General features: G+C 37.2%; 1 pseudogene; it reads left to right on the top strand.

The window, feature by feature from the left end:
- Window positions 1-19927: 19927 nt before the first annotated feature.
- On the top strand, window positions 19928-20866 carry LOC103258049 (annotated as a pseudogene).
- The last annotated feature ends 291 nt before the right edge of the window (window positions 20867-21157 follow it).

Below are 21157 nucleotides of genomic sequence, written 5' to 3'. Positions count from 1 at the left end.
TTTCAGTGGTGCATTTAAACCATTGATGTTGAGGTTGATTATTGTAATGTGAGTGTTTATCCCTAGTCATGAGGTTTTTATAAGGATCTTTGTTTTTTTTTAACTTTTGGGTTGATTTATGTGTGTGTTTTCAATTTTGCAGTCATGAGATATGTTGTGTTGATTGTTTTTCTGCATTCTTGGATAGTGCATGGTTGTTCTTTTATTGTTTTCTTCTGTGCTTAATACCTTCTTGAGTGTCTCCTGTAGGGACAGTCAGGAGGCAGCACAATCTTTTGATAACTTTTGATTAGATGACTTTAAAGGATTTTAATTTCCCATCTCTGATGAAGCTGAAGTTGGTTGGGTAGAAAATTCTTGGTTGCAAATGCTTATCTTTGAGGACTTTGAAATTGGACTCCAGTGTTTTCTAGCTTGTAGTGTTTTTGCTGATAAGTCTGCTGCTATTCTAATTGGTCTTCCCTGGTAGATAGTTTGACCTTTCTCTCTTTCTGCTTTAGGATTTTTTTTTTATACCTACTTTGTGTAGGTGAATTACTATATATCTAGGGGTTGGTCTTCTCATTTGATGTCTTGCTGGGGTTCTCTGAATCTCTTGTGTTTGGATGGTCACAACTCTGGTGAGATGGGAAAAATTTTCTTGGGTAGTCTTCTAGAATACTTGTTCTGAAGTGTTCTTCATTTCTCTTTCTTCTTCTGTGATACCAATCAGGTGTAAGTTTGTCCTCTTGATATAATGGCATATCTCTTAGAGGCTTTGTTCTTACTTTCTGATTTTTCTTCTAGCACTTATAACAGATTACGTTAATTCCATGTTCTTTTGGTTTTCATCTGCATATTTTTTTCCATTCCTTTACTTTCAGTTTATGTGTGTCCTTATAGGTAAAGTACTATCTGTAGGCAGTATATAGTTGGGTCTTGTTTTCTTTCTTTTTTTTTTGAGTTGGAGTCTCACTCTGTCACCCAGACTGGAGTGCAGTGGCTGCTCCCGGCCACCGTAGCCTCGACCTACTGGGCTCTGGCGATCCTTCCGCCTCAGCCTTCCAAGTAGCCGGAATTACAGGCATGCGCTACCACGCCCAGCTAATTTTTTGATTTATTGTAGAGATGAGGTCTCACCTGCCCAGGCAGGTCTCAAACCCACAGGCTCAGTCAATCCACTCACCTCAGCCTCCCAGAGGCATGGGATTACAGGCTGAACCACCGAGCCTGGCTTGGTCTTGTTTTCTTTATTCATTCAGCCTCTGTATGTCTTTTGATTGCAGAATTTGATTCATTTACATTCAAGGTGAAAACGTATGGGAACTTAGTACTTCTATTTAGTTACTTGTTTTCTAGTTGTTTGGCTGATTCGTTGGGTCTTTCTTCTCTTACTGTCTTCCTTTATGGTTAAGTGATTTTCTTTAGTGATATGTTGCAATACCTTGCATTTAATATTTTATCTATCTGCAATAGGTTTTTGCTTTGTGCTTACCATGAAGATTACAAAAACATTATAGCTGTAACAGGCTATTTAAGGCTGGTAACCACTTAATTTTGATTGCAAACAAACAAATAAAAAAACCTAAAAGAAATCCTCTACATTTTTATTCAACTACCCCCATTCTGTTTTTTACTTATTTATTTTGAGTCAAGTTCTCACTCTTTCATCCATATAGGAATGCAGGCCATGATTTTACTCACTGCAGTCTTGAACTCCTGGACTCAGGCAGTCCTTCTGCCTCTGCCTCCTAAGTAACTGGAACTACAGACATGTACCACCATGCTTTTTTTTTTTTGGTGGAGATGATGTCTCACTATGTTACCCAGGCTTGTCTTACACTTTTGGGCTCAAGTAATCCTCCTGCCTCAGTCTGCCAAAGTGCTGGGATTACAGATATGAGTCACTGGACTTGGCCTGAATTTTTAATGTCACAATTTACATCTTTTTATATTGCATATCCCTTAACAAATTAATGAAGTTATCATTTTAATAGTCTGTATATTAACCTTTAGACTAAAGATATATGTTATTTTCTCATCACTATTATAATATTAAAGTAGTCTGCATTTGACCATACTTGCTTTTATCAGCGAATTTTATACTTTCTTTATTTATGCTACTCATTGGCATTCTTTTCTTTCAACTTGAATACCTTTTTTTAGCACTTTTGAAAGATCTGATTGTGATAAACTCCCCAAACTTTTATTTTTCTGGGAAAGTATCTGTCATTTCTGAAGGACAACTTTGCTGAGTACAGGGTTTTTGTATGTCAATCTTTCAGCATTTTGAATGTGTCATCTCATTCTCTTCTAGACTATAAGGTTTTTGCTGAGAGGTCTCATACTAGCTCTTCTGGAACTCCCTTATCTACTATTTTTTTTCTTTTTTTTTAAATCAATATTTGTTATTATGATATTGTGGGGTACAGTTAAGGGTTAGGTATATGAATATGCTTCATTCAGGCCCCCTTGTTGATAACAGGTGTCCCCACAGCCACAGACAGATGTTTACTACCATTAGTCCCATCCTCCTTCCCCCTCCAAAGTTTCCCACCACTGTCTGTCATTTTCTTATGGTAGTGCATTGGATGATCAAGGTCCACTATATGAGTGAGAACATGTGATACTCAGATCTTTGTTTCTGTGAGAGACCATTCAGTATTATAGACTCTAGTTCCATCCAGGTTGCTGCAAAATTCATGATTTTGTTCTGTTTTATGACTGTATAGCATTCCATCGTGTATATGTACCACATTTTTTTTAATCCAGTCCTCTTTTGATGGACAGCATGATTACTTCCAGGTTCTTGCTATTGTGAACAATGCTGTGATAAACATTTGTGTGCAGGTAACTTTTTAATAGAGTGATTTGAGTTCCTCAGTGTGTATTCCCAGTAGGGGGATTACCGGGTCATATGGGAGGTTGATGTTTAGAACTTTTAGGAATTGTTACACTGCTTTTCATAGAGGTTGCACTAGTTTATACTCCCATCAACAGTGTAGAAGTGTTCCCTTTTCACCACACCCTCTCCAGCAACTGTTATTTTATGAGTTATTGATAATTGCCATTCTGACTGGAGTTAGGTAGTATTTCAGTGTGGTTTTGATTTGTATAATCCCTGATGATTAGTGAGGTTGAGTATTTCCTCATGTGTCTTTTGGCTGCTGGGATGTCGTCCTTTGTGAAGTGTCTGTTCATATTTTTTGCCCATCTTATAATGGGGCTGTTTGTTTTTTTCTTTTCAGCACATTTGAGTTCCTTGTAGATCCAAGATGTTAAGCCTTTGTCAGACCTGGAGTTGGCAAATACTTTTTCCCAGTCTGTAGGCTGTCTCCCTGCTCTCTTGATGGTTTCTTTGGCTTTGCAGAAGCTTGTCAGTTTAATGAGGTCCCACTTGTCTATCTTATCTCTTATGGCCTGTGGGTTTCAGGTTTTGTTCAGGAATTGGATAACAGCTCCAATTTCCATGAGGGTATGTCCTTCATTTTCTAAGGTTCTTATTGTTTAAGATTTTACATTTAGGTCTCTGATCCATTTGGAGTTAATTTTTGTGTATGGGACTAGATAGGGGTCCTGTTTCAATCTTCTGCATATGGTCAGCCAGTTTTTCCAGCACCATTTACTGAAGAGGTTCTCCTCTCCCCAGTGGTAGGTGGTGGAGGCTTTGTTGAAGATGAGTTGATTGAGAAATTGAGGTTTTGCTTCTGGAATCTCAATTCTATTCCATTGATCTATATGCCTGTTCCTATACCAATACCAAGCTGTTTTGATGATTTTAGCTTTATAGTAAAGTTTGTAGTCTGGTAATGTGATACCACCTGCTTTGTTTTTTTTGCAGAGTATTGTTCTGGCTATTCTTGGGCGTTTGTGTTTCCATATGAATTCCTGTGTTTTTTTTTCTAGGTCTGAGAAGAATGTTGCTGGTAATTTGATAGGTATTGCACTGAATTTGTAGATTGCCTTAGGTAAGATGGACATCTTCACAACATTGATTCTTCCAATCCATGAGCATGGGATATTTTTCCACTTATTGTGTCATCTTTGATTTCTTTGAGCAGAGTTTTGTAGTTTTCATTGTAAATGTCTTTTACTTCTCTGATTAGGAATTTGCCAAGGGATTTCATTTTTTGTGTGGCCATTGTGAATGGAATTGTGGTTTTTATTTGGGTTTCTGTTTGTTTATTATTGGTGAAAAGAAATGTGATTGTCTTTTGCACATTTATTTTATATCCCGAGACTTTGCTGAAGGCCTTTATCAGTGTAAGGAGGTTTTTGACAGATTCTCTTGGGTTTTCAATGTACACGATCATGTCATCTGCAAAGAGAGATAATTTGACTTCCTCTTCCTATTTGGATACCCCTGATTGCCTTCTCTTCTCTGATTGCTCTAGCCAGGACTTCCAATACTATATTGAACAGGAGGGGTGAGATTGGTCATCCTTGTTCCAGTTTTCAGAGGAAATGGTTCCACTTTTTGTCCATTTAGGAGTATGCTGGCTGTGGGTTTCTTGTAGATGGCTTTTACTACTTTGAGGTATGTTCCCCATATGCCTAGATGTTCGAGGGTTTTTATCAAGAAGAGGTGCTGGATTTTATCAAAAGCTTTTTCTGCATCTAATGATATAATCATGAGGTTTTTGTTTTGACATCTGTTGATGTATTTAATTACATTTATGGTTTTACAAATGTTGAACCAGCCTTGCATCCCAGGAATGAAGCCTACTTGGTCAAGATGGATGATTTTTGAGATGTGTTGTTGAATCTGGTTCACTAGGATCTTGTTGAGAATTTTAGCATCTATGTTCATCAAAGATATTGGCCTGTAGTTCTCTTTCTTTGTTGGATCTTTACCTGACTTGGGTATCAATGTGATGTTGGCTTCTTAAAATGATTTGGGGAGAGTTCCATCTTTTGCAATCGCCTGGAATTCCTTCAGTAGGATTAGTATCAGCTCCTCCTTAAATGTCTTGTAGAATTCTGCTGGAAAGCCATCTGGACCAGGGCTTTTTTTTTATAGGTAGTTTTCTTATTACACAGTCAATTTCCTTGATTGTTATTGGTCTATTTAGGGTCTCAATTTCTTCTTGTTCCAACCTAGGTAGGTTGTGTGATGTCAGAAAGTCCTCCATTTCCTTAAGGTTTTCAGGTTTGTTTCCATACAAGTGTATGTAGTAGTCTCTAATGATCTTTTGTATTTCTTCAGGGTCAGATGTGACTTCATCTTTTGTGTTTCTGATTGTGCTTATTTGGGTTTTTTCTCATTTTTTCTTGGTCAGTCTAGCTATGGGAGCATCGATCTTGTTTAGCCTTTCGAAGAACCAACTTTTTGTTTCACTGATTTTTTGTATTATCTTTTTGTCTTCTATGTCCTGAATTTGGGTTTTTATTTTGGTGATCCGGATTCTTCTGCTGAAATTAGGGTTTTTGTGGTCTTGCTTTTCCAGCTTCCTTAGGTGGCTTGTTAGATTGTTAGTTTGTGTTCCTTATGTTTTCTTCATGTGTGTTTGTAGTGATATAAATTCCCCTCTTACTACAGCTTTTAAGGCATCCCAGAGATTTTGGTAAGATGTTTCTTCATTTTCATTTGTTTCCAGGTATCTTTTGATCCTTGTTTTGATTTCTTCATTGACCTAGGAGTTGTTTAGCATCATGCTGTTTAGTGTCCATGTCTTTGTGGGTTTTGGGGGGACTTTGTTAGTGTCAATGTTTATTTTTATTCCACTGTGGTCCGAGAAGGTGCATGTAGAATTTCATTCCTTTTAAATTTGCTTATGCTTGATTTATGGCCAATTATGTGATTGATCTTAGAATATGTTCCATGTGGTGATGAGTAGAATGTGTATTCTGTGGTCTTTGGATGGAGTGTTCCGTAGGTATCAATTAAATCCATTTGGTCCAGAGTCATATTGAGGTTCCAGATCTCCTTGCTGATTTTTTGTCCTGATGATCTGTCTAGGGTTGTGAGTGGGGTATTAAGTCCCCAGTGATGATGGTGTTAGAGTCAATATCTTTCTTTAGTTTTCCTAGGAGTTGCTTTATAAAAGTTGGTGCACCTATGTTAGGATAGATATTTCTTGTTGACGGAGTGAACCTTTTATCATTATGTAGTGGTCCTCTGTATCTTTCTTAATTTTTGATAGCTTAAATGGTATTTTGTCTGAAATTAGGATCATGACTCCTCCTTTCTTTTGTGTTTCATTTGCCTTAAAACTTGTTTCCCATCCTCTTATTTTTAGTCTGTGCATGTCCTTTTTAGTGAGATAGGTCTCTTGAAGGCAGTGTATTGTTGCCTGGTGATATTTCCATTTTGCCATTCTATGTCTTTTCAGTGGTGCATTTAGTCCATTCACATTCAGGCTAATTATTGAAATGTGAGTTCGTCCCTATCATAGAATTCTTATAGAGTTGTTCTTCCACTTAGTTTTGTCTTTCTTTTAGTTTTGGGGTTGGTTCATGTGTATTTTATTCTTTTTCTGTACTCTTGTGAAGAACGTTGTTCTTTTTTTCCCCTTTTCTTCTGTGTTTAGTACTTTCTTAAGTGTTTCATGTAGAGGTAGTTTGGTGGCAGCATAAGTCTTAGGGATTGGATATCTGGGAAAGATTTTAATTCTCCCTCACTAATGAAGCTTAATATGGCTGGGTAGGTTATTCTTTGTTGAAATTGTTTATCTTTTAGGACTTTGAAGATAGGGCTCCAAGCTCTCCTTGCCTGCAGGGTTTCTGTAGATAAATCTGCTGCTAATCTAATTGGTTTTCCATGGTAGGTGATGTGGCCTTTTTCTCTTGCTGCCTTTAGGATTTTTTTCTTTTATGCCTACCTTGTTTAGGCAAGTTATTATGTGTCTAGGAGTTGGTCTTCTCATTTGTTGTCTTGCAGGGGTTCTCTGAATCTCTTGTGTTTGAATTTTTGCATCATTGATTAGATAAGGGAAGTTTTCTTGAATGATCTCATGGAAGGTTTGTTTAGTGTGGTCTCTGTCTCTCTTTCTGTCTCAGGTAGGCCAATTACTCTTAGGTTTGGTCTCTTGAAGTAATCACTCATCTCTTGAAAGTTTTTTCCTGTCTTTTTGAGCTTGTTTTCTGTTTTTTGAGAGTTTGGGTTAGTTCTATATTTTGGTCCTCAAGCTCTGAGATTCTTTATTCTGCTTGGCTAATTCTGCTTTCCATGTTTATCAGTTTGTTATTTATTTCATTCACAGTATTCTTTATTACTGTTATCTCAGATATCAACTCCTTTCTAGTTTCTTCTTGAGTCTCCTCAATTCTTTTTAATCTCTCCATTAATGTCTTGATATCTAGTTTTGTAGTTTGAGACAAGTCATTCTGTGGGCTCTTCATTGTTTGCATTCTGAAGTCAGTTTTCTCAGTGTCTGCCCTCCCAGGGGTCTGGGAGAGACCCATATTCTTCTTTTGGTTTTTCTTCATTTGTGTAGATTTTTCTCTCATTCCTGGAGCAAAAGGAGGTACAAAAGAGGAATATACTTGAGGAAGGGGGGATCAACAGGAAGTTAGAAAGAGAGAAGTATGAGAGGAAAAACAGACATAAATACCAACTAACAGGTGAAAAAGAGACACAAGGCCAGAGAGACGTGAAAAAAAAAAAAAACACAGACGGAAAATTCCCTAAAGTATACTGGTAGCTACACAGAGACAGACCAATAAGATCATAAAACAGATAGTGTAAGTTAGAAAGCAAACAATAGTGAGCAATACATACAGTCAGAATGATAAAACCAAAGGTCAAAATGAGAGATCAGACTAGTTCTGTAATCTTTTCTTAGTGACTAAAGTCACTTGAGCTCTGATCTTCGGCCTCTCCCCTTTGTTTTTGTTGCAGGCAGCTAGCCTGCTGCCTGGTAGGTATGTGACTCTTAGTTGTCTCAGTCTGTTCAGCATAGGGGAGGGGTTTTGTCTACTGTTTAATGACATCACTGTGGGAACCGAGATGGAAGCTCTGATAGGTGGGCGGGGCGATGCAAATCTGCCTGGAGAATGGCGGAGTTGGTAGCTGTACTTTCACTTTTAGGGATGCTCATCTGGTCTCTGGGCAGGATCAGCTGCTCAGCTGGTTGCTGGATCCAGGGTTCACCAGCAGGCTGGGGTGGAGGAGAGGGTCGGGTGTTCCTTCCTCTGGAGTTGGAAGCTTCCAATCAGCACCTTTCACAAGCTTGGGGTTCTGCTCCCTTACACAAGCTTGAGGTCGCATGCTGAGTGCCTCAGCCAGGGTGGGCCCGGGGTCCAGAGCTCCAAAGCTCCAAAGGGCAGTGGTGGCCCTGGTTTCCTCACAGGGCACTTCAGCCAGAGATGGGACCGGTATCTCTGAGGGGCAGGCACCCAGAGCCTCCCTGGGTGTCCAGCAGTTTGGTGCTGGCTGCTGGGCAAGATGATGTAGCCAGGGAGGGAGCTGAGACTCAGGACTCCTGAGCAGGTGGGGGTCACATATAGTGGAGCAGCCGCTGCTGGGGGCCACAATATCTGGCCCTGCATGGGACCGAAGGTCCCCAGGCCTCATACCAGTAAGGCTGGTGGTGGCCAGGGGGCTGCAGGAAGAAAAGTAAGAGTCTTTTTGGGAACTCACATTTGGAGAGTCTCACGAATCCACCTATGCCATCACCATCTTGTGGAATCCTCAGAAAGTATCTTAATTGTGAGGACTGCAATGGTCCTCTTTTGCTACTGCCAATTGCTCCAGAGCCTGGGGCTCTGAATTTCAAAGCAGTTTAATAATTCATCATTCTCTCTGCTGCTCTGCTCCCATTCTCAAGTTCACTCAGCAAAAAGATGATCTGAGTCTGTGTTCAGAAGCTCCTTGCTGGCAGTGAGAGTGTCTCACCTCTAAATGTCTGGCTCACTTGGCATCCCCGCTGGTTCCTGCGGCTCTGCTTGTTGTCTGGCAGTTCGGGTTGTGTGCAGCTCGGTGGGAATCACTGCAGTGAAGGTAGTGGTGATGAGGGGCTGGGATTCCTATTTTTTTCTATTGATATTTTCAGGATTTTTTTTTGTCTTTGTTTTTTGATAGTTTGATTATAATGTGTTTTGGAGTAGTCTTTTTTGACTGAATCTATTTGGATGCTTTTGATCTATGTATACTTCTCTCCAGATTGGGAAGTTTTCTTCCACTATTTATTTAAATTTTTTTAAACCATTTTTTCATTTTCTTTTCCCTGTTTAATTCTAATGACTCAAACTTTTGCTCTTTTGATGCTGTTCCATAAATCTTGCCATCTTTCTTCATTCTCTTTCATTTTTTTGTCCTACTGTGACTGTGTTTTCAAATAAGCTTTATCTGAGTTCACAGGTTTTTTTCCTACTTGGTCAATTCTGCTGCTGCTACTCTCTATAGCATTTTTAATTTAGTTCATTGCATCTTTCAGTTCTAGGATCTTTGTTTTTAAATTGCAATCTTTTAAATTTATTTTGTTCACATATTGTTTTTCTAGTTTCTTTGAATTGCTTCTCCATATTTTCTTGAAGTTTACCAAGCTTCCTTGAAACACTATTTTTCAACCTTAAAGTTTATATGGAACAACAACAACAATAAAAGAACCCAGCCCAAATAGCCGAAGAAACCATAAGTAAAAAGAACAGATGCAGAGGCACCACACTGCCTGACCTCAAATTATTACATGGTTATTGTAACAAAAGCAACATGCTGTGGTATAAAAATAGATAGATCAGTGATACAGAATAGAGAACCTAGAAATGAAGCCATTTACCTATTACCAACTGATTTTAGACAAAGCCTACAAAAATGAACAATGAAGAAAGGACACCCTATGTAATAAATGGTGGTTGAAAACTGGCTAGCCATATGCAGAAGGTTAAAACTGGACCCTTATCTCTCACCAGATATAAAAATTAACTCAAGATGGATCAAATATTTAAATGTAAGATCTAAAACTATAAAATTCCTAGAAGAAAAGCTAGGAACTACTTTTGTGGACATCAGTCAAAGGCAAACAATTTATGACAAAAACCACAAAGCAGCAAAAACAAAAACAGAAAAACTTAATTAAACTAAAATGCTGCTGCACAGTAAAACATATAATCAACAGAGTGAACAAACAACCTATGGAATGGGAGAAAATATTTGCAAATTATCCCTCAGACAAAGGACTAATGTCTAGTCTACAAGGAACTCAAAAACTTAACATAAACAAAACAACCCCATTAAAAAGTGGGCAAAGAACATGAATAGACACCTCAAAAAAGATATATAACTAACCAAAATATATTAAGAAGAAATGCTAAACATCACCAATTATCAGAGAAATGCAAGTTAACAACGCAATAAGACACCTCCTTGCACAAGTCAGAATGATTATTATTATAGAGTTAAATGACATCAGATGTTGGCATGGTTGTACAGAAAAGGAATACTCACTCACTTTTGGTGGGGTTGTAAACTAGTTTAACCTCAATGAAAAATAGCAGAGATTTCTCAAAGAGGTAAAAATAGAAATGCCATGCATCCCAGAAATCCCACTTCTAGGGACCTACCCAAAGGAAAAAAAGAATCATAATATCAAAAAAGATACTTGTACTTACATGTTCATTGTAACACTATTCACAACAGTAAAATCATGGAACCAACCTAAGTACCCACTGATGATTGACTGAATAAAGAAAATGTGGCATATATACACCATGGAATACAATGCAGCAGTAAAAAAGAATGAAATCATGTCCTATGCAACAATATGGATGAAAGTGGAGATCATCATCCCAAGTGAACTAACTCAGAAGCAAAAAAACAAACACTGCATGTTTTCACTTATATGTGAGAGTTAAATGACCACAAACATAGAAATAATAAACATTGGGGACACCAATAAGGAGGAGATGAGAGTGAAGGTTTAAGGTTCAGAAGTTTAAGGTTTAAGGTTACTCATTAAATACAGTGTTTTCTATCTGACCCAATATCCACCACTACACAATATGTCCATATAACAAACATGCACTTGTAGTCTCTGAATCTAAAATAAAAAAATTGCAAAGTTCAGATATATCAGATTATAATATAGCACGGAAACCAGTTACAAAATAAATTACTTAAAAAAGTCTCAAGTGACTGCTTCTTGAAAGAGGGACTTAAGATTGGGCTAAGGATGGTTAGGTAGGATATGGATATCTTTCATCAAGTCAAATAAACATATCTGTCCATTTACATTATGAATGTGTTTTATACATAATTAGTATATATTTCAGTTATACATCACAATATGTTATAATATCATGTGTGGGCAAATAAACTTGTGAAAAACAAAGCAAAATAAAAAAATACTTATTTTGATTTTTTTTGTCATAAAGTTCATACATCTCCATTTCCTTAGTGTTGGTCACTGGTACTTTATTTTGTTCTTGCTCTTTGTGGTCATGCATGCATATTTATGCATTTGGTGAAGTAGGTACTTATCCCACCATTCACAAATTGGCTTTATTTAAGAATTCCCATCAACAATAAGCCTATCTGGAGATTCTGGACAGGCTGTCTGCTGCCATCCCTAAACCTAAGACTGCTGTGGCAGTTGTAATGATAAGGGTTGCCTAAACCTGGAGCCACCATGGCTGGTGCTGTGCCAAGTTAGAGACTCATGATTACTGAGGCTGGCATGGCACTGAGCAAGAGTACTGCAGCCACTGTTGCTGGTGTACCACTGGGGTGTGCCCAAAGCCCGGGGTCATTGAGGTCTGCCGACCAGTGAGGGTTGTTCAGAGCCCAAGAATGCTTTAGTCCATCAGTGGTGATGCAGACTGCAGATCTAGCTTTTTCTGCAGTGTCTATGCATTCTTGCCTGATTCTGGGGCAGCTCTGGAGATTCAGTTAATGGATACCAGTCTGGAGTTAGGAGTTTTGAGGTCTGCCTGGTGCTGAGTTTTACTGTGGTATCTCCAGTGTTAGGGACCAAGACAAAGTTCTACAGGCACTCATTTATTTTTCCTTCAAGTAGATGATACTTCTTTTCATGCTGTACTACCTGGGGTTGCAGGAAAGGATGGCATGTGCAATGTAAAACTGTCCTTCTTACTCTCTCAATACAGTATTTCTTTTCTTTTCTTTTTAGTTGGGGTCTCTGTCACTCAGGCTGGAGTGCAGCGGTGCATTCTTGGCTCATTTTGAACTCCTGGGCTGTAGTGATCCTTTTATTTCAGTCTCCTGAGTAGCTGGAACTACAGGTGTGTGCCACCACACTAAGGCTTAAAAATATATACATATATATTTAGAGACAGGATCTTGCTATGTTGCCCAGGCTGATCTCAAACTTCTGACCTCAAGTCATTTCCTCCCATTACTATAATAAGGTATTGTGGTTTCTCACCTTGTTTCCTTAGGTTTTGTGAGGGTATGCTCTTCCCTCTCTTCCAAGCTTTGCTTTTTCAGACAATACAAATGCATTTTAAGTGGTGAGCATGGCAACGATTATATATCTATTATTCAGTGTAGAACAGCCTCCACAGTTAAAGTATATACTTGAAAATAGAGTTAGCTAGAACACTGCATTCTGGAACTCCTATTATATTTTGCATATACTTGCTTCGCAAAATGTGGGCTTGAAGAAGCATAACTGGCATAATCTGGGAATGTAAGAAATATAGAATTATTCTATGCCCATTGAATAAAAGTCTGCATTTTAATAGGGTCCCAGGGAATATGTAGGTATATTAAAATTTGAGAAGCAATGCTGTGTATGTTCAGAGTATCAGAGGTTCAGGTTGCAAACATTTCGTGTGAAAGATAAAATTTCTCCTTACCTTTATAGAGTAATACTAAATAAATACCCTATGGGTTGATCTACCCTCTATCCTCTTTCAAGCATTAAGAAAGAGAAATCAAACAATATAGTTGTGAAATAAGTCTTCACAATCTTTGAAAAAGCAGTGTTCTGGATTTGAAAGAAAAGCTGATGTTCATGTTATTAAAGAATAAGAAGAAAGTGTGTGTGTGTGTATGTGTGTGTGTGTGTATGTGTGTGTACGCACACCTGTGTGTGTTTTTTCCACTGAAGCAGAAGATGAAGTAGCATTTTACGGTGTATGTGTGTTTGTGAGGGTGATTGTGTTGAAACAACTTCCTAATGACATTGGTATCTAAACAGAGTTAGGTGGTTGAGCTCTCATGAATATATTAAGAGATATTTTTAAAGGTAAATGTTGGAAACAGCAGTGGAATTATAACATTTGATTTAACTTTTTCTTCAGAATTACTACATTACAACTTGTGTGTGTGTCTCTTTTTGCATTCATTTCTTTTGGTTTCAGAGTTCTAAGAGGCCAAGGATTTAGGTATGGTTGTCTAAGGTTTCATTGTGGCTTTTCCTCTACTGTGATGCATGTTGGCTGAGCAGTTGTGGACATTTTATGGTACTTTGTGTGGGGAAACTTAGTAGCTGCTACACCTTGTATACACATTTATTCTTTAAGTATTTAACTATTTAAGAAAATAGTAAAAATAAATAAATGAAGTGAGCTGACTCACTCAAGCACAGAAAACAAATAAATTAATCCCAGAGGATTTTTACAGAGTTTATAAAGGACATGGACATTTTAATTTACCTCTTTCTCGGCAATGAAATCCCCAAGGTATGACATGACATACTTTGGGGACATACATTCTCCCAGAATGAAAAATGATGTAACTGCTTCTGGAAGATCTAATGAAAGTGAATAAGACACTCAATTTGTTTCAGAATGGAATCTTACCAGTTTCTCAGGAAGATCACTAATAATAAAATGAAGTAACTCCTGGAAAATCTGACCTCTTCTTTCTGCAGAGGTGAAGGTGGGAGTGGGGGATGAAATGTACGCTGAAAAAAAATAAAATGTATACTCCCTTTTAATTTTAATTCTTTTTGTCATCTTCAAAGGAGGAAGTAACTCATCAGACTGGGAGTTTAGGTAAATTTTTAGATTTATTTCTGTCTTGCTGTTTATTCTTTGAGAAGTGCAAAATGAATTAAATGGTTTACAGGAAAATGAAAATGACATTTAAAATGTGACATAGAGGAATATCCATTGTCACATCGTAATTGGTTAGAATGCTGCATTAAAATCTAGCAAAAGGTAATGTGAAATCAAGTAAGATGCAAAAAGAGGGTATGATCAAGTTAAATCCGTCTATAATTCTGGAGAACTTTACTCTTCTTTAGCCCACATTTATAGAATAACTGTTCCCTAAACAGGAAAGAGTTTGGACCACCAATTCCAGGAGTGGTGACGTTAGACTGGAATATTTCACTGGACTATGAGCATCACACTGAAGGCATGAGGTGTGAAGGATATTGAGGGAACTCTAAAAGAGAGCACAGTTTGTAGAACTCTGGTATTTATGCATACTTGGATGCTTGGATTTCTCGGGGCCTCATTGCTTTCTTTGTAATCAACAGCCCCTTCCCTGTTAAATGTGCATTAAATGTGTATCCCAGAAAGAGTGTGTGGGATTAGGTCAGGGCATTGAAAACACTAAGGTTCCTTCTAGAGGAGTGGTATGGACTAAAGGCTCTAAATTCACAAAGGGAAGCATCTTAATCTCATGGCAGTTTTAGAATACACCAGCTCTGGAACTTTAGACACTACCTTTCACACTTAGAGCCTTTATTGCCTGCTCTGTAAAACGGAGATCACCACGTTTATTACACAGGTTTGGAGGGAAATCAAATGTACCGACATTTGTAAAGAATTCCAGGCAGACTCTGGTAAGTCTTGAACACTTTACAATTCTTGTTCATTATTTAACATTCTCAGTAACCTCAGATTTATTGTATCATGAAGCCAGTCATACCCAGTCTAAACAGCACTGCATGGTGGAAAGTGATTTTGTTGTTTGCCAACATTTCTGTGGTTTTTGATCAGATATCTTGGAATCTCAGTATTCTTATTTATAAAAGGTGAAGTTAAAGATAGTTCTTTTAGCTTGTTAGTATTTTACAAATCTAGTACTCTAAATACATAGCTTGCTAATTTTTTTTTTCATTTTTGACCTCTTAGGTTTTACATATTTCTTGCCTCTTCTTGTTGCTATCCCCAGACTGAATATAACTATTTTCTTTTCTTTTAAAAAAAATTTTTTAAATTTTACTATAGAGATATGGGGTACAAGTGAGGATGAACTACAAAAATAGGCTGCATGCAGGTAAAGGTTGGGCTTCTAACTGGTCCTTAATCCTCTTGGTTAATTAATGTGTATCCCAGATGAGGTACCCTCTGTGTTATTGTGTGCCCTTCCACCCTCCTCCCTCCTTCAATTTTCTGGCAGTGTCCAGTGACTGTCGATCCCTCCCTTGTGCTAATGTGACTAATATTCAAGACTCACAAGTGAGAACATGTGATATTCAGTTCTTTGGTTCTGTGATAATTCACTTTATATTATGGTCTCCACTTCATCCAATTTGCTGCGAAGTTCATGACTTTGTTCTTCTTTATGGCTGTGTAATACTCCATAGTGTATATGTACCATATTTACTTTATCCAGTTCACTTTTAATGAGCAGTAGGATTCATTCCATGTTTTTGCTATTGTGAATAGTGCGGCAATAAATATGCATGTTCAGGTGTCTTTTTTGTAGACCAATTTATGATCCTCCAGGTATATAGCTATTTTCTTTTCTTTTATTAAATTGCTGAAACATTTTAACAAATAGCCTTATATTATTATTCTTAGTTATATTTTAGATTATTTTAAATTACTAAGGTTATGCAATAGTTTAAGCTGAATGTTTATTTTCTCCTTGTAACAAAATATTGCAATTATAGGTAAAAGTAGAGCTTCCTTTGATTACTCACCCATATACAATTCTCTGCTGCTTTGTTTCAGAAACAATGATTTCTCATTTGGTGTCTATCTTTCTAGAGTCTTTTATTCTACTTGCATACACATTGATCAATAATTAATATTGAAGAAATATTGACATCTAAAAAATGTTCCTAATATACTGCACACATAATTCTGTAGGTTTCATCTCTTCCATATATCTTAAAAAAATATTTGTACCTATAGAACTACCTAACTTTTAAGCCTCTGTCCAGAATGACTATAATAAGGTTTATTTTGAGGTTACTTTTTATTTTCATTTTAAACAATGGTGAAATTGACATTACTGTTTACTCCTTTCTGTGTTTTCTCAGGATTGATGCTAAAGTAATGGAATTTCTAGGCCATCAAATATGCACTTTCAAAAAAGTTTCAGTAATAATTAGTGAAAAATTGCCATCCAGGGACCCCACTCTCTGAAGTATGAGTGACCACCACTTTCTCTGTCTCATCAGTAGTTTGTATTTTTACATTTCTTAATATTTTGTTAATTTAATGGGTGAAAATATGTTATTGTTTCAATTTGGGTTTGTGATTATGAGAGAGATTAAATATTTTTTCAAGTTTATTGAAACTTTGGGTTTCCTCACTTGTGGCATGATATTATATATCTTTTGCCTCTCATTCCAATGAGAATTTGTTATTTTTATTGATTTTAACCCTTTGTAATATATGTTGCAATATTTCCCCATCTGTATGTCTTAATTTTACTGAGAGTGTATATTGGCATATATTCATTTAATCATATAGTAATATTTACCAGATTTCCTTTCTTTTTTGTGATTTTTATGTTCTGCTGAAAAAGAACAAACCTACAGGAAAATAATAATGCTAGTTTTACTATTACTTGTAATATGTTTATAGGTAGAATTTTTGAGCTTGAGTAATGTGGGTGGAATTTTAATGTAATTTATTTTTTCACATGTATCCAGATATTATAACACATCTTCGTGATTAATTCTCTTTATTTTCTTGATTTGAAATAAACATTTATTCATGCTAAATTAAGAAACATACATAGGTATGTTTGTGACTTTTTCTAGTTTTTCTAGTCTTTTTATTCATCTCTTTATTTTAAAAACAATTTGCTCTTGTAATTTTAGTAGCTTTATAATATGTGTTGATATCTGACATATCATATCCACTGCTTTTGTATTTCTTTTTCAAAATTGTCTTTGTTGTTTTTAACATTTTTCTCCTCCATAAGCTTTAAAATTCGATTGTTTTATTAAACATTATGTTTAGATTTTGGTTGGAATTGTACTAAATTTGCCAAATAATTTGATAAGTATCCTAGCCCAAATAGCCTAAGAAAACAAGGAACAAGAGTATAGTCTGATCATATTAGCTTTGTTGACCCACCACAGTGAGGGACACCACATACCCTAAGAACCATGGGTGTCTCATCGAACAAAGGAAAAACAGAGTCAGGGCTGAGAAATAAGAAGGGCCGACTTTAGGTAAAATTCATATTAAGCAAAGTTTTGATAGGCCCAAAGCAAAGCAGGATTATATGTCAAGGTGTCAACACCATGTCTAAACAACAAAGCAGATGCAGGGTCCTGATTCCTTGGAAACTATAAAGTTAAGACAGAGGTAGAATACTGCATTTATTAAGTCCTTATCAGAAAGTCTGTGCCTGTGTCAGAAATCAGGAGTGCTTTACCATATCAAAGTGATTTGGACATTCTGGAAAAGAGTGAGATATTTCATTTCCTGATTTAACTTTCAACCCAAACATTTGAGATAACCTATCATTTTAGGAAATACAACTTCCCATGAGTAATAAAGTAGTCATCACTCCAAGAAAAAGATGGTCAGGACACTTCATAGCTGCAGCATATTCCTGGGAGATTTTACCATTGGATTTATCAGTGTCTGTTACTCCACTTGAAGAACGGGTAATCAGGTTTTTACTTTCTCAGTATGAGTTTTTTTGTTTTTTTCTCCTAGGAAATGAATCTTTATAAGTCTTTTGATTCAAAAAAATGTATTTTACTTCTTAGTCATTTTTCCCTTTGTTTCGGCAGAGTTTTATATATTTTTTTATTTTTTAAAAAATTTTATTTTAAAGATGTGGGGTACAATTCAGGGTTAGGCATGCAAATGTTCATTATGCAGGTACCCTTGTTCATGAGGTGTGCCTCTCCTTCCCTGGCAGTTTCCCTCAACTGCCAATCTCACTTCCTTCTCCCCTGGCAGTTTCTCACTACTGACAATCCCTTTCTGATAGTATGGTAATTGTTCAAGGTCCGCTTATGAGTGAGAACATGTGATACTCTGTTCTTTGTTTCTGTGATAAATCACTGAGTATGATCTACTCTAAATCATCCAAGTTGCTGCAAAGTCCATATGTTTGTCCTTCTTTATGGCTTAAAATATTCCATTACGTATATGTACCACATTTTTTTTATCCAGTCCTGTTTCAATGGACAGCACAGTTGGTCCCATGTTTTTGCTACTGTGAATAGAGCTGCACATGTGTGTGCAAGTATCTTTTTTGTAGAATGATTTGAGTTCCTCTGGGTATATTCCCAATTGGGAGATTGCTGGGTCACATGGCAGGTCAATGTCTAGTTCTCTTAGAAATCGCCACACTGTTTTCCAAAGAGGTTGCACTAGTTTGCATTCTTACCAGCAGTGTAGAAGCGTTCCTTTTTTTCTACATCCTCATCAGCATCTGTTGTTGTTTGTTTTATTGATGATGGAAGTTCTATAATTTATATTTCTCTTTATATAAAGATTTATTTATGGTTATTGTATCAATTTGAATGGATAGATAAGACTTTCCCATGATAGTTTATATGTGATTATTCTGTATTTTTCATATTTATCTTCTATTCTACTACTTCATTAAATATGTTTTATTTGTTTCTACAAATGCATCTTATCAGTTTATTCTTCAAGATTTTCTATGTGGATGACAATTTTACCTGCAAAGAGTGGCAGGTTTTTCTTTTCACTTTTTCTACAATTCTTTTTTTTAATTTAAATTTTTAAATTTTAAATCTGTGGGATGCAATTCAGGGTTAGGTATACAAATGTTCATTATGCAAGTAACCTTGTTGATGAGGTGTGTTTTCCTACAATTCTTACATTTCACTTCTTTTTTCAGGTTTTAGAATTTTGAAATCTTTAATGTTAAATACAAAAATTGTGGGTATCTTTATATTGTTTCTGATTAAAATGTGAATTTTTAAATATTTTATTTTATTTTATATTCAAGGTGTTTATATGCAGATTTGTTGCATGGATATATTGCATAATGGCAGGGTTTGGGTTCCTAGTGTACCCATCACCCAAATAGTCAACACAGTACTCAATAGGTAATGTTTCAACCTTCACCTTCCCTTTCTACTTCCCCCCTTTTAGAGTCTTCAGTGTCTTTTGCTCTCATCTTTATGTACACGTATACCCATTGTTTAGATCTCATCCAAAGGAAAAGCGATCAATACATTAAAAAGATACCTACTGACTGGGTGTGGTGGCTCGACCTGTAATTCCAGCACTTTGGGAGACCGAGATGAGAGGATTGGCTGAGCCCATAGGTTTGAGACCACCCTGGGCAACTTGGTGAGAACTCATCTCTCCAATAAATCAGAAAACTTAGCTGGGCGTGGTAGCAGCCCACTCATCTACTTGGAAGGCTGTAGTTCCAGCTACTTGGAAGGCTGAGGCAGAAGGATCTACTAAACTCAGCAGGTTGAGGCTGCAGTGGCTGTGGGCATGCCACTGCACTCCAGCCTGGGCGACAGAGTGAGATTCCAACTCAAAAAAAAAAAAAAGAAAAGAAAAGAAAAGAAAAAGACACCTGCACTCATATGTTTATCACAGCACTACTCACAACAGTAAAGTTATGGAACCAGCCTAAGTGCCCATCAATGACAAATTGATAAAAATTTAGTATATATACACCATGAAATACTACCAGCCTTAAGACATTTTACTCTTTAGAACCATAATATATTTATCTATTAGCATTTTATCTGGGCTTTTTCCTTTTTAAGTTTATATCCCTAAGTAAGTTTCACCTATAATTTCTTTTCATGTGTAATAATAAGTCATGGTTTTTAAAAACTTAAAGTTGAATGCAATATCAGTTCTCTATTTTTCACATTATAGAGACCAAAACCAACCAATGGCTGATGAAAACTATACAAGGATCACAGAATTCATTTTCACAGGCTTAAAGTACCATCCTTGCTTCAGGTCTTCCTTTTCTTGCTATTTCTTCTTTTTTACCTCATTACTATGACAGGGAACTTGGGCATGATTATTCTCATCCAGATCGATTTCTGCCTTCAAACCCATGTACTTTTTCCTCAGCCACCTGTCCTTTGTGGACATCTGCTTTTCGTCAGTTGAGGGCCCCAAGATGCTCACTGACTTCGCTGAAAGGAAAGCCATTTCTTTTCTGGGTTGTGCTTTGCAACAGTGATTCTCTGGATTCTTTGTAGCCACTGAGTGCCTTCTTTTGGCGTCCATGGCCTACGACCATTATGTGGCCATCTGTAAACCATTAACTGTACTCGGTGGCCATGTTCCAGAGACTCTGCATCCTGCTGGTGGCTGGACCCTATGCTGCTGGCTTCCTAAACACCATGACTCACACAACAGCTGCTTTCTGACTTCCCTTTTGCCCCTCCAAAATCATCAATCATTTCTTCTGTGACATGTCTCCTCTTCTTTCTCTCCTATGTGCAGACACACAGATCAATAAATTGTTAGTTTTCTTGTGGCTGGGGCTGTACTAGTCGTCAGTAGCCTGATCATCATAATCTCTTATTTTTACATGCTTACCGCCATCCTGAGGATCCCCTCTACTGAGGTGAGGCACAAAGCCTTTTCCACCTGCTCTTCCCACCTGACAGCTGTTTTCATCTTGTACAGAACTCTCTTTTTTAATCTACGTGCGGCCGGGTGCAGTGTTTTCCTGGACCTCAATAAAGTGGTGTCAGTATTCTACACAGTAGTGATCCCCATGTTGAATCCTCTCATCTACAGCTTGAGAAATAAAGAAGTGAAAGCTGCCATAGGGTGGTTAATCACCAAGTGGAAGTTTTTCATTAAAACTTAAATTCTGGCAGGGCGCCAGTGGCTCAGATTGTAATCCCAGCGCTTTGGGAGGCCAAGGCAAGAGGACTGCCTGAGCCCAGGGTTTGGAGACCAGCTCAGGCAAACTTGGTGAGACCTCGTCTCTACAATAAACCACAAAAACTAGCCGGGTGTGCGGGTGTCTGTAGTTCCAGCTACTTGGAAAGCTGAGGAGGAAGGATTGCCTAAGCCCAGCAGGTGGAGGCTGAGGTGGCGGTGAGTCACTGCACTCCAGCCTGGGTGACAAGAGTGAGACTCCAACTAAAAAAAAAAA

This window comes from Carlito syrichta, unplaced genomic scaffold, assembly GCF_000164805.1.
Source record: "Carlito syrichta isolate Samal-C Ts95f unplaced genomic scaffold, Tarsius_syrichta-2.0.1 Scaffold301948, whole genome shotgun sequence".
NCBI classification, from domain to species: domain Eukaryota; kingdom Metazoa; phylum Chordata; class Mammalia; order Primates; family Tarsiidae; genus Carlito; species Carlito syrichta.
Note: the sequence above shows the minus strand (reverse complement) of the source record. Positions and strands in the feature narration are given on the sequence as shown.